Source organism: Camelus ferus, chromosome 8, assembly GCF_009834535.1.
Source record: "Camelus ferus isolate YT-003-E chromosome 8, BCGSAC_Cfer_1.0, whole genome shotgun sequence".
Taxonomy (NCBI): domain Eukaryota; kingdom Metazoa; phylum Chordata; class Mammalia; order Artiodactyla; family Camelidae; genus Camelus; species Camelus ferus.
The window spans coordinates 34,877,672-34,893,814 of NC_045703.1; the positions used below are offsets into that span (position 1 = coordinate 34,877,672).

General features: G+C 36.1%; 1 long non-coding RNA gene across 1 annotated transcript in view; it reads right to left on the reverse strand.

The window, feature by feature from the left end:
- The window catches only part of LOC116665349, a 197,887-nt gene that overhangs the window by 169,015 nt on the left and 12,729 nt on the right, over window positions 1–16,143 (reverse strand). Inside the window, exon 2 of the long non-coding RNA XR_004321924.1 lies at window positions 5,330–5,425. This is a non-coding gene — a long non-coding RNA (uncharacterized LOC116665349). The remainder of the gene's footprint in view (window positions 1–5,329; window positions 5,426–16,143) is intronic.

Below are 16,143 nucleotides of genomic sequence, written 5' to 3' on the forward strand. Positions count from 1 at the left end.
ATTCAATTATAATATTTTCATACACATGAAGTACCTCTAACTCTACTGATCCAGTCATCACCCTTTCTTTCTTTTTTTTGATCACAAGTTTAAATTAAACCCTTTCACCCTGTTGAGTTTTTTAAATACTCCTTCACAAAAATAAGTGATTTCTGAATCAGAGCAGAAGCTCCAGGTAGTCTGTCTATTACAGAGCTGAGCGGTAGAAACAGATAGCCACAGAGAAGTGCCAAGAGCACCTGGCCCAGCCAAGAACTGCCCAGGCTTCCATGCCTACAAAAATCACTTTGAATTAGGGACAATTTCTTCATATAGTTTTAAAAAGTATTTTTACTTCCATTATATTTATAGTTTCAAAGAAATAGAGAAATGATTTTTAAAAGGGAGTGCCAAAAAACATTTACAGGGGAAAGCAAATAGTTGATTAATATCTGAGATTATGACTATTACTTTGTTATTTTTGTAAACTGACATCCACCTTAAAGACATAGCTTTGGGAAAATGTATGAAATTGAAAACTCATTTTCAGTAAAGCATGCTCACCCTATCCTCCCTTTATTTTTACTTCAGCTTCAAATTTTCTGGCCACAGTCACAAACAGGAATGAAAGGTTCATGAAGAACAACAGTCTCATTTAATCCTTAAAACTTTTTTTTCAACTAGAATATCAGTTTATTATAAAAGGATACAACTCATCATAGCCAGATGTAAGAAGGTATGCAGAAAGGAGCATGGAGCTCTCCTGTCCTGTAAGCGCACCATCCTTCCCAAGTCCCCCAAGTACTCACTGGCCCGAAAGCTCTCTGAAGCCTGTCCTTTTAGGGATTTTTGGTTGTGATTATTTTTAGATTAACATTGGTGCTCTCTCTATGACCTTTTCTTGATATGGTTTTTAAATTTAACATATTCTAATCAAAGAACATTTTACTTCATAAAAGTTGGTTTGAGAACACCAACTGCAGCAATAAACAACTATAATCTGCTTTCAGTTGAAATTGGCAAATATCTTTTAAAGAAAAAAAGCTCTGTGCTGGTTCATCTGGACTACCCAAAAGAAGTCAGTCAAAAAGAGACAAAAATTTTTAAATAAGCCTTTTCAACTTAAAAATACATATATATGATACTGTTAGTCCTAATGAAACTCCTTGGTAGAACTGGTTCTTACCTGGCCTGAAAGCTTCTCTGGAAGAACCCAGGGAAGGAGGCAGCAAGAAATTATTTGCCAAAAGACGCCTTTAACGTATTTATTAATTGAGCTGTTTATACTTGCCGTTTCTTTCTTCCTCCTCTCTGAAGAATTCAGACCACGGTTCAAGATGAGAAGTGGAAAGGGCCTCTAGCAGGAAGGAATATTCAAATTCATCCATTCCATTATCTCAAGCCTTAAAATGTTGCACAGAATTTGACCTAGACTTTCCACTTCTAGAAATTAATGCTAATTTTTTTAAAAAATTAAATATGCAATATTATATGTAAAAAGATATTTATTACATCATTGTTTATTATAATAAAATACTACAAAGCGAATAAAATATATATAAAAGAATATTTGCTGACATGCTGCACAAACTATTCTCTGGGCCTCGAATGGTCTTCAAACTCCCCCTTCCCCCTTTTTCTTTCACCAAACACATTCCTGACCTGGCTAGTTGATTCACACCACAGAAATCCAAAACCCCAGAAGGACTAAAGTAAAAGGCAACAGTCATCTCTGACAGTGGCTAGGAATGGGCTTTAAACTAAATTGGTTGGAAGCCTACAATTAGAAGCACTTAGACCCCTAGAATACTCCACCTTTCATATTTACATGACAGCTTCTCTTTCTTGGGGTTTCCCATTGAAGAGAGTTTGTGCTAAGGATTACTAGACTTACCAGACTCATCTGTACTGAGGACACTCCAAAAAACAGGGGCTTTAAGGAAAGTGAGATGGCAAACAGTGAGATGCTTCATTTAGCCTAGTAGATGACTGAAGGATTACTGTCTCCAGGAAAGAAACAATCCAAGAGAAAAGCCACACAAATACTATTTAGGGAATCACAACAAAATGCCCATTTGGACCATCCATCTTACAATGAAGTCTACCAACTGATAAGCCCTATCCACATAATTACACAAATTAGCTATGTAACACTATAATCTTGAAAATGAACGAACAGCCAAGATCATCACCAATTTAGGGAAACATTTTAAATGAGACAAGTTTAAAAACCCAAATAGGAAAAAACCTGAAGAATAAGAGACATTGCAAGGAAGAGGAAAAAAAAACCTATTTTTAAAATTACAAGAATGTCCACAGAGAGATAATTAAATAATTAAATATTTTTCATTCATAAAATAAGAACAGAAGAATATTAAAATAGAACATTTAAAAATGCAAAAGAACTTTGGAAATTAAAAAGAAAATAATTTTTAAAATCACTAATACAGTTTGAATGTAGAGTCAAGAAATTTCTCAGAAAGAAGAAAAGAAAGGATAAATATAAAAAAAGAAAATAGAGAATTAAGTTAAGAAATTTTACATGCAATTAATAGGAGTTTCAGACACAAAGATAAGAGAAACCATAACAAAGGAATTACCAAAGAAAAATGTTAAGAAAGTTTACTGAATTGAGAACAAAACATTCAAAAGATCTATCAAATTCCCAGCATGACTATTGGAATGAGACAACAGCAAAGGGCATAATCACAAAAGTTCAGAACAGTGGGGACAAAGACAAGCTTCTAAATATTTTCAGAGGAAAAACAATCAGTTTACATCAAAAGAAAAGCATTTCTCAACAACTCTGCAAATTACAAAGTAGCATAATATAAATGTCTTCATGGGATATAATGTACAACATGATAAATACAATTAACACTGCTATATGTTATATACATCATTTTATGATGTATGTAAGTCAAATTATTATGCTATACACCTTAAATTCATACAGTGCTGTATGTCAATTATATCTCAATAAAACTAGAAGAAAAAAATTTACATTGTCATAATAAAGTAACCACTAAACATGAATTACTAAAAGTTGTGATATAGGTATACTAGATGGATGAGAGAGGGATAGAGAGAATACATGTGTGTGGGAGGAGGGAGGTAAGAAACTAAATCCTTACCTTCTATAATAAGAAGTCAAACCAAAAACCTAAATATACAAATAAGTATGTTTTTTAGTCAGCTGGGGGTAAATTCCAGAATCAGCAGGAAAAAAAATATTGAAAATTGTCCCTGAAACTCATAATTAGTGATAGCAAAAGGTGGATGAGAGAACCAGTACTTTTTTTTTTTATTACAAGCCTTGTAAAACTTTAGCCTTTTAGGCTCAACACATAAATAACTATGAAACAAATACAAATTGTTTTAGTTTTAAAGGCAAAGAAATATATATATTCCTCCAACAAATATTTATTGAGATACTAGTATATGAAACAACAAACATATGTTGAGAGAGAAGCACTATGTTGTGCTGGAAATGCAAAGATACAACATATCCAGGGCATCCAGCTTTGCCCTTAATAGCTGTCTGACTTTGGGTTCTTAATCTAGCCATGTATACACTTCAGTTTCTGCATCAGAAAAAAGAACAGGACAGTTAAGCATGATCAAGTAAATAAATCACATCAAACTATAAAAATAATAGTAAGCTAGTAAGGAGATACAGAATCCTAACAACTTCAATATAATTTGATCTTTATTACTCTGAAATTATATACCCAGTAAAGCCAGGATAAAGAGACGGATCCTATGAAACCCACAGGGATTCAATTACCTTCCACGAAAATAAGGCATCCAGCGAACACCAGGCCCCAGTGACAGCAGGGCTGGACTAATTAAATTTCAGAGTTCCCTTCCAACTCTCTAACCCTATGAATATACCATAAGGATATAACTAAGTAGCTATAAAAACAACTAGGTGCTTCAGACAATTCATTGATTCAGAAGATTAACAATCCTATTTTAGTAATATTCTTTTAATTCTTTCATTTAAAAAAAAGTATTTATTTTAAACACTCACGTGTAAAAGACACAATCTGTGCTAAATGATCAAATGTATTTCAAGAAAGACAAAATGTGGAAACTGTCCATGAGAACTTTACTAAGAGTTAGAGTAAATAAGTGTCCTAAAACTATCTATGGAAGAGATTAATGAGTATGAGAACTACCTCAATGAACACTTAGAAAATAACCTGGATTCTTAAATGTTGAAAACTATAATATGAGAAGTGTCAGGGAAGAAGAAATTTTCCTCTACCCTTCTAGGTTCTTCTGGCTAGTCTAACAATTAAATTGACATGAGACAGATTAACAGGAGAAAATCAAAGTTAATTAAATAACATGAATACATGGGAGAGACCCAGGGAAACTGAGTAACTCACCAAAATGGGTGAAACTCTCACCTTAAATACTGTCTTCAGCTAAGGACAAAGGAGGATGTTGGGAGCAGTCATTTGGGACTTCAAAGGGGAGGAAGGCAATTAACATGGAAATGGAAAAGCAAGTATTTGGTAAACAAATGTTTGCTGAACCATGCAGAGACAATGGTACACAGAGTAGACCCTGCTCTTAAGACCCTGCAGAGTTTCCCCACCACACCTAGCCCATGTCCTTTGCAGATATCTATGGTGATTCCAGAAACAAGCTCTCTATCTAAATTCTTTCAGACAGTTAGAAGGAAGGTCAAAGTTTTTCTGAGTCTTTGGGGTCTTGATTGTTTTCAGCTTGAAATAATCCGTATGCTAACAAGACATTTTGGGGTGGCAAATTTTGCTCTCCTATTGAATAATGGTTGAAAGAATTACCTAATGTCTTAACTAAAAAGGAGTCTAAGTAGAGCTAATTTCAAATATCTGTAATAGCAGTCATATGAGATGAAATAAACATATTTTGCAGGTGTTAGAGCACCAAACTGAAAACAGTGGAATGTGGGTAAGAGAAAGGTATAGGAGAGTGAATCTGGCTCATAATAAGAAAAAAATATGAATATAAAATTGGCTGTCCCCTGAAGAAATGAGAACCACCATAATAGAAGCGTTCAATAGAACACAAACAACATTTTAAATGCTGTAGAGGAAATTCTTATTTAGGAGTGAGGTTTCAGACTAAGTGACTTCCAAATTTCCTTCCTTCTCTAGGATCCGTTTGTATTACAGATCACAAGCACAGCCAAAGTTCAAAAGTGAAAAAGAATTCCATCAAATGGTCAATGCATCAAAAAGAAAACAATCAGACCAAATAACCCTATGGGGAATAAAAAGGATCATACCAGTTAGAACCATACCATTGGGGAATAAAAGGAGAAAGAAATCAAACAAGCAAACATGCCAGCACATACCTAAACTGTGAGAATATTTCCTTTTACATCTAATTGTTTCAGGATCATATCACCATGGCCATGTAAATTATAATGGAATCGAGTTGTCTTCTTACCCTGAGAGAAAAAAGAAAAGAAAAGAAGTGTTACCTAAAAATATTAGACTAGAATGCTCGTTAAAGATATTGAACTGTAGAAAGATGAGCCACCTACTGAATCAATAACAACATTTTAGTTAGGACCTTGAGGGTGTTTGCTGGCCTTATTGAGTGGCCGGTTCCATCCTCTTGAACCTGCGACAGGTGATGGGACTGGACCCTGGGGCAGAATTACCACCCAATTCATCAGTGACGCTTATCGAGCACCAGTGAATGAGACCCTGAAAAGTCTTCTTAATGATACTCAGATGAAGGAATCTAATAAACATATTCTTTTTACAGCTTCTGAACTTTGCTTTTTCCTGAGTAACCCTTTATGACACCTGGCCATAAAGTCGTGCACAAAGACAGGGGAACACTGGATTGGAAATTACTGTATCGCCCTAAAACGTTTAATTACATTTAGCCAATAAATTTTTATGGCAAGTGAAAGGAACTTCTAACACAGATCCTATCCATTCATGAAGGATGGTGTGTAGACTTAGGTAAAGTAGTCTTAATCAACAGATATATTTGTGTTTTAAAAAAAGGCATTTAAAAATTGACTTAGGATAGTAAAACTGGCTGATGAATCATAATATTAAAAGAAACGTTCAAGTAAGAACAACTTTTTGTCCACAATTAGAGGAAGCAATGGTAACAATCAAATGAACTACTTCATAGTTAATAGTAGTGCACTTGGGGGTGAAACCCAAATGAGATATCAGATCACAACTGTTGCTAGTGAGATTTGCATGATATGTTTGAACTCATGTTTGAAATTGATGGTGCCTTCATGCGTTCTTAATGCAGCCAAAGTCTTTTCCTTGCCTAGCTTTCACAGAATTTCAGCATTTTGATCAGCTCCTGAAGGATCTGAAGGATCCTACGAGAAATTTATTTACTGCATGCCTATTTATTCAGTTATAGAAGACGCATGGCAGTACCAGCAAGGTTGCTAAGCAATAAGCAGCATATTTAAGTAGAAATAAGGTTGAAAAAGGGATAAAAGTAAAAAAACAGACATCTGAGATACTAGATTTTTCAAAACATCCAGGAATCTGAAGTTATAGAAAGCTTCAACATTTTACAAATTAAAGCTACTTTTAATATAGTTCAGTCCTTGTTCTTTTGTTACAGTCTAATTTCTTTACTTTTGAAGAAATGTGAACCTATAATTATAGAAAAACTCAGTAAAAAAATTCTTAATAATTATGGTATAAATCTGCACATGGGTCTCTCAAAGATGCCAGGTATTTGTGTTAGTTTGCTCAGTGGTAATAAACAGGAAGGAGCATCGGCCAATCTCATGTTTCAAGGTTTACATCACAGGTTCTACATATACTCTGTAGAAAACTACACAAATTCAATAGTTCTCACAAAGGAAAAATGTTTTCATATTGTGAAAGGAATCTTGTTTCTGAAACTAGTGCTACATTTTTTTCTCAGATATTTTATTATTTTGTGGTTTATTCTTGCCTCAAAAATAACACCCAAAGAAGAAGAGAAGTAGTTTATGCTGATCGATGACATTTACCTTACATTAAAATGCTCATTTCACTTAGATGGCAGACAGCTTTCATAGCATTAGTCAATACGGAAACTAATTCAAACATTTTGGGAATTGAAGTCAAAAAGATTCAGTTCAGGGACACAAAGAAAACAATGAACTCTAATTCTCTACCAAGAGAAAGTGTGTGCTAATAGGAACACATCTCTTGTCATAATATGTTGTACGTATAATTCACATCACCAAGTGCATGATCAAGTCACTTTCATTTCATATATCTGTATTCAAACTGTTGGTGGTTCTATCCATGTGTCATATAAAATACAAATGAGATGCACTGGATATTGCTGTGATTTTCTGAATAAATAGGAACGTTTACAATCCTAAATCATGGAGGGAAGCTCTGTGAGAGAGGAGAAATTTAGGATATAGAAGAATTTGCCCACAGAGACAGTGAAGGAAAAGTTTCTTGTTTTTGTTTTCTATCCATGGCTGCAAAGGGCATATAAAATAAACAGTTGAGAGCTATTTTTTATAACCCAGTAAAGGAACCAAGAATCACTGCAGAAAGATAGATTCTTATAAAATAAGAACAATATACCTTTGCAGTAGATGAGGTCAATAATCTTTAGTGTAAGAAATAATCAGAAAATATGATCTTTCTTTACATAAAGCTGTGGTTCATCCATATTTGAATAGTTGTGTTTATTCTGATTGCCTCTCACGAAAAGGGTGTGGTGAAACTGGAAACTGTCTACCAGTAAGAAAAGTAGTGAGACAGAGCAAAGAAAATGGGAAGTGAAGCTGAATCATGGGGTAGGTGAAAAAGTGGGAATTTTGCTCACCTTTGTGTCAGTAGAACTTTCCTAGAAATGGAAACTTCCTGTATTACCAGCCACTTCTGCTCAGAGATTCACAGAATGACCGTTGTTCAGCCCTATTTTTCATCCCCTCCAGAGGGGAGGCATTATCTAAGCAATCTAACAGTCATCAGCTGTCTCTGGTCACACACAGGAAAGACCCCAGTCTCTCCCGGTCCTACTTCAGTCCCTCCATCTGCTCTTACTCCTCCGGCCTCACTGTTGACTTGCCGAGGTCCTGCTCTTCACTGTCCTCCCTTCTTACTTCACTACTCTCTATGGACAATCTCACCAGTATCTACAGCTTCCAGTGGCACCCACATAGAAATACTGGCAACTCTTGGATTTACATCTGCTTCTCAAAAATTTCTTCTGAGTTCCAGACTAGTCCAGGCAACTGTCTACTAAACATCTTTACCTAAGAATGCAACTCAAACACATCAACTGCAATAAATATACAACTGAAATCATAAACTTTATATTAGTTATAATATAAATATTATATATATTGTCTATCTTCCTTGCCAGACTGCATCAAAATGCAAAGACATTTTCTACATCTTGCCATCACCAACAGCTAGCAAACCTACCTCCCCATAAGAGATGTTTAAATGATGTTAAACTAAACTAAAAATAAGAGTCCTACTTTACACTTAGAATAATAACTATACGTGACCTTGTAAGGAAGTGATTGAAATAACTGCTAAAAGGATTTGAATAGATCTACAAATGTCAGCCATAAGAGCCTACAAAAAGATGATGAGATAGGCCCCCATTTACCAGTGCCACCGGGGGAAGCATATGAAACCCTCTCGCTCAGCTGACAAAAGAACGTACTATATCTGACTCAGTACAGCAGCTCTGTGTTCTATGCCTGATGGTGCATGAACAACCCAGAAAGAAGCAATCAGGCTAAAGAATTAAATTAGAAATGGGCACAGAACAATTTGGTATTTCCTTTGGAAGAAAACAGGCTATCTTAACTTCCACTTTGTATTTTGTGTCATCTATCCATTTGGCTTCAATAATTCTCAAGCTCAGCATTTTAATGGGAAAATTTTATTTCTACTGATCTCCATTTTCCCTGTTTTCTAAGCTCTTAACTTATTTTTTTCTACTGGTTCATAAGGTGACATTCTTACATGGTTAAAAGCAAAAGCTTTTTAACCAATTTAAAAGCAAAATGTTAACCAATTTCCAAAGGTATCTATCAAGAAGGCAACAACTGTAATGCTGATAGGTAGAGTAGTGACGTGGCTGACAAGATGTGAATGCCTATGGCACTGCACATAAAGATGACAAGGAAGTGACAACAGCAACAGACTGTGTATTGACCAGCACAGAGCAGGCTGGGCAGCCTCCAGCAGCAAAGGAGACAGGAAGATCAAGATGAAATTGTCAAAAGCACAGAAATGAACTGGGCATCCAAAGATAGCAAATGATGTGTTGAGCACAAGAGGTCTCCCAAATTCTTCACACAGTATATGAAGAAAATGATGACTTGGTTTTGGGGTTTTCCTTCTTCCCAGACCTCTGTTAATTCTTATTTATCTTCACAATGTCTCTATTCTCCCATATTTGCTCTCGTTTTCCTCTTTGTGGTCTCTAGATGCTTCTTATCAAGCTACAGACAAGGCCACACACTCACCTTCCAAATGCAAAGATGAAAGCATAGCTGAAATGAGTAAGATGAACAGTTTATTAGACACAGAGTAAAGAAGAAACACAACAAAGCTGGGAACACTTGATAGAAGACACAAAGGGGGCTTATTTTCCCCTCTCCTCTGGGAAAAGGAGATGTAAGTTACACAAGGCACTTCCTCCTCCAGGGCACACAAATGAGTGGTTTCTTGAGTCTAGTTTGGGAATCCTTTTGATGGTCTTCACCGAGTCTTGAGTGTCCATACCTCCTCGAATGACCCAACTTGCCACATGCTGTCTATCATGAATGCTTGCTTCCATTCCAAAAAATATGTTGTCTCTTTGTCAGCTTATTATTTTAATAACAAGTACTGGATATAACAGAAGAGATTAATTAGGGATGTTCTGCATTATGCTAACCACAGTAGATTAGAATTCAATTTGGCTAGGGTCAGGGCTAGGCAGAAAGTTCTGCTGCAGTGGGGCTGCTGCATTTGAGGTGGTTTGTGTATTATTCTTCACAACAATTAGTGATACAGGATTAAAAATATCACTTTTAATGGAAGTTCTCCATTACTCTTGAGCAGAAATGAATGTGATCAGTTGCTAGATTTGCTCACCAATAGTTAGGTCTCAGAGCATTACACCTAGAGCTATGTAAAAGTTCCTATTGAAATTTCTGAAAGAAAACAATAACTTTATTGTAAGTCTAAAACACTTAACCCTCTCCCCCTTTTTCTCACTGAAGTTATTTTTTTCTGAGAATACTACAATTGAGTTGTATTAGAAGAGACTGTTTCCATATATTGATTGATAGGTATTTTTTTAAATTAGGATTTTAAAAAAAATCTCTTCCCAATTTACTAAAAGGATTTAATGTATTAACTCAATATTTCATATGCTTCCAAAAATGAAAGAAGTATTATTTTTTAAATACTACAAAAGCTTGCACAGAATGAGGACATGGGATAGATTGTGTACTCATAGAACTGATAAAAGGTAACAAAAAGGGCCACTCTCTCCCCACCAAAGAGATGTTTCAGTATATAATATGTGTGTATGCATACGTGTGTGCACGTGTGTGTGTTGATTCATTTCTCTTCCTAAGCATTGTCTTCTTTTTGGTCCTTTTTAACATTTGAAATAATATGTTTCATATTTTCAATTACTCCTTGTCAGATTAATGTCCTTGTCAGATTCCTTTTTGTGGTGCTTAATGCTAAGATGGTGCAAAAGCAAAAGACATGCAATAGATAAAGGAAGAAATCAGAGATAAAAAGGTTTACTCTCTTGGCCAGAACTGTTCCTAAAAGCAAACATCTCAGGACTTCAAAAATGTTACTGAATCTTACTGGATGGTAAACATCACAAATTTTACTTTAAATATTGTGTTTTTTGTGAAATTTGTTTATAGCATCATAATTATTATTTTATTTGAACAATGCCACAAGACATCAATTTAATAAAGTAATTGATATGTTTTTTAAAATGTGTGATTTTAAAATAGATTTGCTAAATTTTAATCACATTTACATCATTTCTTTACGACCAGAGCACAAACTATTTCCTAGAGGAACTCATATCCAATATTCTAAGGGTGGATCAGTTGGAAAATAAAATTCAAAACTAGACTCTCACTATAAAGCCAGTCTTTCAAGGGCGTATCTGAATTGCATGCTGCTGAATAGGATAATGGTCAGAGAAGGAAAACAAACAGGGATAAAATAATGAAGAGGTGAAATATTTTGCTTTTAATGGAGGCAAAGGTCCTTTGGAAAGTAAAACTTTCATTGACAGGCTAGCTCTGGTGTGCTTTTGTAACATGCAGTAAAAGGAGAAGGTTAAAAACTATCTATTGTTTCCATATCATGACAAAATGCTCACCTTTGCAATCCCACTGACACTGATCTCAGCGGGCCTCTTATGCCACCAAAAGAATAGTTCTCTGCCAGCATTAGCACCTAATTGGCCCAGCAGCTAACCCAGAAGAGACCTTTCCCTCCGCGGTCACCGTCCCCCTGCAGTGATTCACCCCCTCTGACACCACAGCGTCTAATTCACCTTCAAGACCTGTCAGCTTCCACTCAGGTCACTTTAACTCTGCCTCCTTTGTGACATGGATCTGCTTTTAAAACGGTGATAATCTAGGAAGCATTCCTCTAGGGACTCAGTTGTGATTATATAATCTGTCACAGACCCGAAGGAGTTCTAAATACAAGCGGACACTGAGATTTCACCAGGGATAAGGCACTGGAAGCCCTTGTGTCAAAAGACTTGCTTGCTTCCCCTTGGAAGCAATTCTGTATTTTCATTCATGTACAAAAGCATACAGTAAGGGCAGCACTGTTAGCAAGAGGCGAGTAGGGGAGAGCTCTTAGCCACTAGCCAAACACAATTTTCTAAGTCACCCTCTGATCTAGGCAATGAAATCAAAAGCATACACTTTGCACTGAATGGTAATTGGAGCACTAAGTGCTCTGAACAGTGTGTCACTGCCCATATAAGCAAAAGAAAATGCATAAACAGGAATAATCCTGCCTCAGTCCACACAAATTCACGTATGTTAAGCAACGAAACTACAATTATCCCACGTACTGGAGTCCCCGGCACTTCAGTTACACAGGTTCCCTACAACACAGCTCCAATTTCCACTCTAAACTTACAGTTAACTTTCTCGCAGTCATAAAAATGTATGTCCTGTATGCCAGCAAATCTGTATGTGTAATTTGGTAAGGAAATAGCAACCTTGGCTTAACGCCAGTCACCATCTTTTGCTGGCTTGAAACCAGTCATGCTGAAAACTGATTCTCACCTTGTCTTACACAGGAACTACTGGCATAAAGTATATCCATCTACATCCACCTGCACACTTACCCATAGAGTGACACATCCCCATGCAGGCATCAATCCACACCTACAGACAGGGTGCCAAAGGAAAAGTGCCTCCCACAGCCAGACATTCATTATAGATACATACATGCATGCATGGACACACACAGCCACACAATGATACACGCAGAGGTATTCACACGTATGCAGCCACACCTGTTCTCACTCAACAGGACAAGCACAACATCTCCCCAGATCTCTACCATGGGCCACTGCTCCCTTGAAATATTTAAAACCAAAGACATATCCTAAACAAAATTCTCATGGGCAAATATACTAAGGAACACTGTGCAATATTCCCTACCTCTTAGAGTTTCTCAATTAGCCAGCCTTTCATTAAAGAAGCACACTCCTTATCACTTGATAAGATTAGTATCACTCGATAACTCCCACATCTAATTGTTCTTTTCCTGTATATTCTTCTATCCCTTTTTTTTTTTAATTTTTCTACTCCTGAAACACTTTTGCACATGTGGACGTTGCCAAGTCACAGGTTTTACAGCCATTACATATCAACTAGGATAAATAAGTGGGACAAAAGCAAAAGAAAGGAATATATTCCTGGCTGTTAGTAGAATGTGAAGTGTGGACAGAATATCCCAAGAAAACAAAGTATTTATCACAAAACAGCACTACATCTGTTCAAAGCCTATTTCAATAAAGCAAGTTTAAAAGCTACTTATTTTTAAAATCCATTCCCTATAACCAGAAGCTCTGTGTCAAAAGCAGTTTGTTTCTGAAAAGAGACTGTGACTAAGATTTATTGCAAAGAACTTAAATTTCAATGTTCATGAACTCCAGTGACAGACAGCAAAAAACCATTAAGAGCTGGGAGCTATTTCTCGCTTCAAAAAAAAGATAAAAAGAAGGAAGGAAGAAAACTTGCAATGAAAATTCTGAGGTAAGTAGTGCCACTGATATGAAGTATCAGTTTTGTTTTTAGTTTCACAGGAACACATAAATAAATAAAGTGGGTCTAAGAAAGAGTTTCCAGCAAAGGAGGAACCACATCCTACTTACCCACGTGTCTGCCTCCTGTGTCTGCAGGAGTGGCTGAGGGATAAGTGTGATCACAGCCAGAAGTGGAACCAAAGATGTTCACAAACCCGAGCCACAGATACTCCAGCCAAGTTTTATAAGTGAGCAACTGAAGAAGAAAAAAGCCTACAATGTCTCTCTCTGAAGCCACAGATGAAGAAGTGGAGGACCAGGATCTGAACAGCAGAGAGTTAGAAAGAAAGGCACCAAGCTAAACAGAGGCTGCTGTTCTCATTAACCTATTTCAAGGCATGCATTATTTTTAAAGTGTTTGGCCAAACTTCCGTTTTGATATATTTCAACAAGAGGGTTCTACTTTTCATGTAAAAAAGCCACAAATAGGGGAAAAAATGGATAATCAGGAATTTGGATTAAAACACATCCCTTATCACCAGAGATCAGCTGAGGTCCCACAACCTCATCGCAGACTCAGTTCTTGTAGGTTAATTCAGCAAATGTGCACACACGCGGTAATAAAATACATCACAAGAAAAAAGGCTGACCGAGGCAGCCACTGAGGCATTTCTCCATTTTCTGTTGACAAGATCTTGATCATAATCCCTCTGCACAGACCACTGAGCCATGGGCTGTCCACCAAGAACACACTGAGTGATGAGGTCAGGTTATTCTATACAGTCATGCTTCACATCTCCAACATAATGCCAAATCTTTAAAGCAACACAATCTATGGCCTTTTCCCTAGGCTATAGGTTAATGCCTCTACAAAAAGGACATAATGCCTGGCCATCTCAATATCTCACTTTCTCTTTTGGTTTTAATCAGTACAGCATACATACCTAATTATAGAGGCATCAGTAGACTTAAAACAGTGTGACACAGAACAAGTTTATATAATTTGCTGCCCAAACTGAGATAGTTTTGAGAGTGAAAAAGGACCAACAAGAATCCAGGGCAATGAGTATAAACTAGGATTGCCTTGGGCAATGGAAACATGTGGAGAAGAGGCTGGATCCTAGACTGGTAGTTATAAAACATGCGTATGGAATTTCAGATCAAAGGTGCCAGTTAAAACTTCCTCTCTAGGTGGTTTCGGCATTTTCCTCACTGTTCATAGGCTCTTTATACATTTCTGTTCTATTGGCTATGATCTTACACTTAGACAATATTTCATCCAAGTGAATCTTCCAATATTTTACTGAGTTTTAGTTAAACTACATAGTAAGTTCAAAGTTCAGAAAGAACGTGATAAAAACATGTAGCAAACATGTTTTCAAGAGATATTATAAGGTGAAAGGACAGCTCTTTTTTCTCTGCTCAGGCTTTTTAAAAAAGGGAAGCCACAATGTCGTATTTTTAGATCTATTTTGATTTCAATTCTAAAAATAAAAAATGAAAGGCATCACATTGAGAACATGTAAAGAATGAAAGAAAAAGTCAGGAGACTTACAGCAAAGAAATAAAACCCAAGGTTATGAACTTGACAATGCTCTGCGTGAATCCCAGCAGTGTTGGCAACAAACCCAAGAGATACTCTGAATAAGAATGAATACAATTAGGACTGTGAGTTAATGTTTTTATTTGTTGGCTCTTGCTCAGGGGTCAGATACTTGAGTTCAAGGTCATGAACTTCGGGTAATTTATTTTCAAAGTTCAGTCCTAAGTATGAGACAACTGCCTTCATTGTGTGATTTGACATGTCACAAAAATTGTCACTGCTGAAGAATACATTCCACTAGTCCGTCATGAATCCTGGCAATCCTTGGTACTTTGTTGTCCGCCATCTTCCCTAACAGTGGTTATTACTTGTCTGGGTCACAATCTCTTTTGAGAATCTGACAAAAGCAATGGGCCTCTCCTCCTACCCCATCACCAAAAAAAAAAAAAAAAAAAAAAAAAAAAAAAAAAAAAGCATAGGTGACATGTACTAAATATTGTGAATAATTTCAGGAGTTTGGGGATTTTGCTCACCCCTCATCATGCCTACCCACCGGCAGGTTAAGACTTTTGCTTCTTTAGGACTTCCTAAGAAATGTGCTTTTTAAAATGGACTAGGAATTTTGCCAAGTTGAGGCACTATGTTCACGAGTTAATTCTTTTATACAGTTAGGTAATATATGTTAAACTATTACAGTATATTTTCATCTGATAATTAGTAGCATCTTCAAGAATTAAGATGCTGAAAATGTGAAAGGTAATAAAAGTAAGAAAGCTGACATTTGTGGATAATTGAAATTAAACTTTTCTTCACTAAGCCAATAATTATTAAGCATCAACTATGTTTCAGACATTGTGCTACACCCTGGGAATAAAAGGAAGAATAAATTAACATATCATCTAATGCTTACAATAAAATGGCAAGGGCCTTTGGGTGGAGAATTTATTTTAAAAAATAAAATAAACATTTATCAAGAACTTATTGTATGCCAGCTATGTGGTCCATCTGTCTTTACAGTAAAGTGCAGTATTTTATTTAAAAATTGTTTACAATATTTTACAATGAAAACACTCTAACCCAGAAAGCCAAGGTCACTTCTGCACTATCTACATTAGTTTTTTTTTTTTTTCTATAAGCTAACTCTAGGAGGCAAGTGGAGGGTGAACAGATGAGAAAAACTTGGAAGAAAAGGGGTACTAGTTATAGGCATTTGTCTGAATCACTTAAGGCTTGAATTAAATCTTGATAGAGCTGGACAGGAAGTGTATTTGAGAGATAGAACTTAGTGACTAATTAGTCCAAAGAGGCTAAAGGCAAATAAAAATTGAGACTGACCCCTAGGTTTCTGATGTGAGTGACTTGTA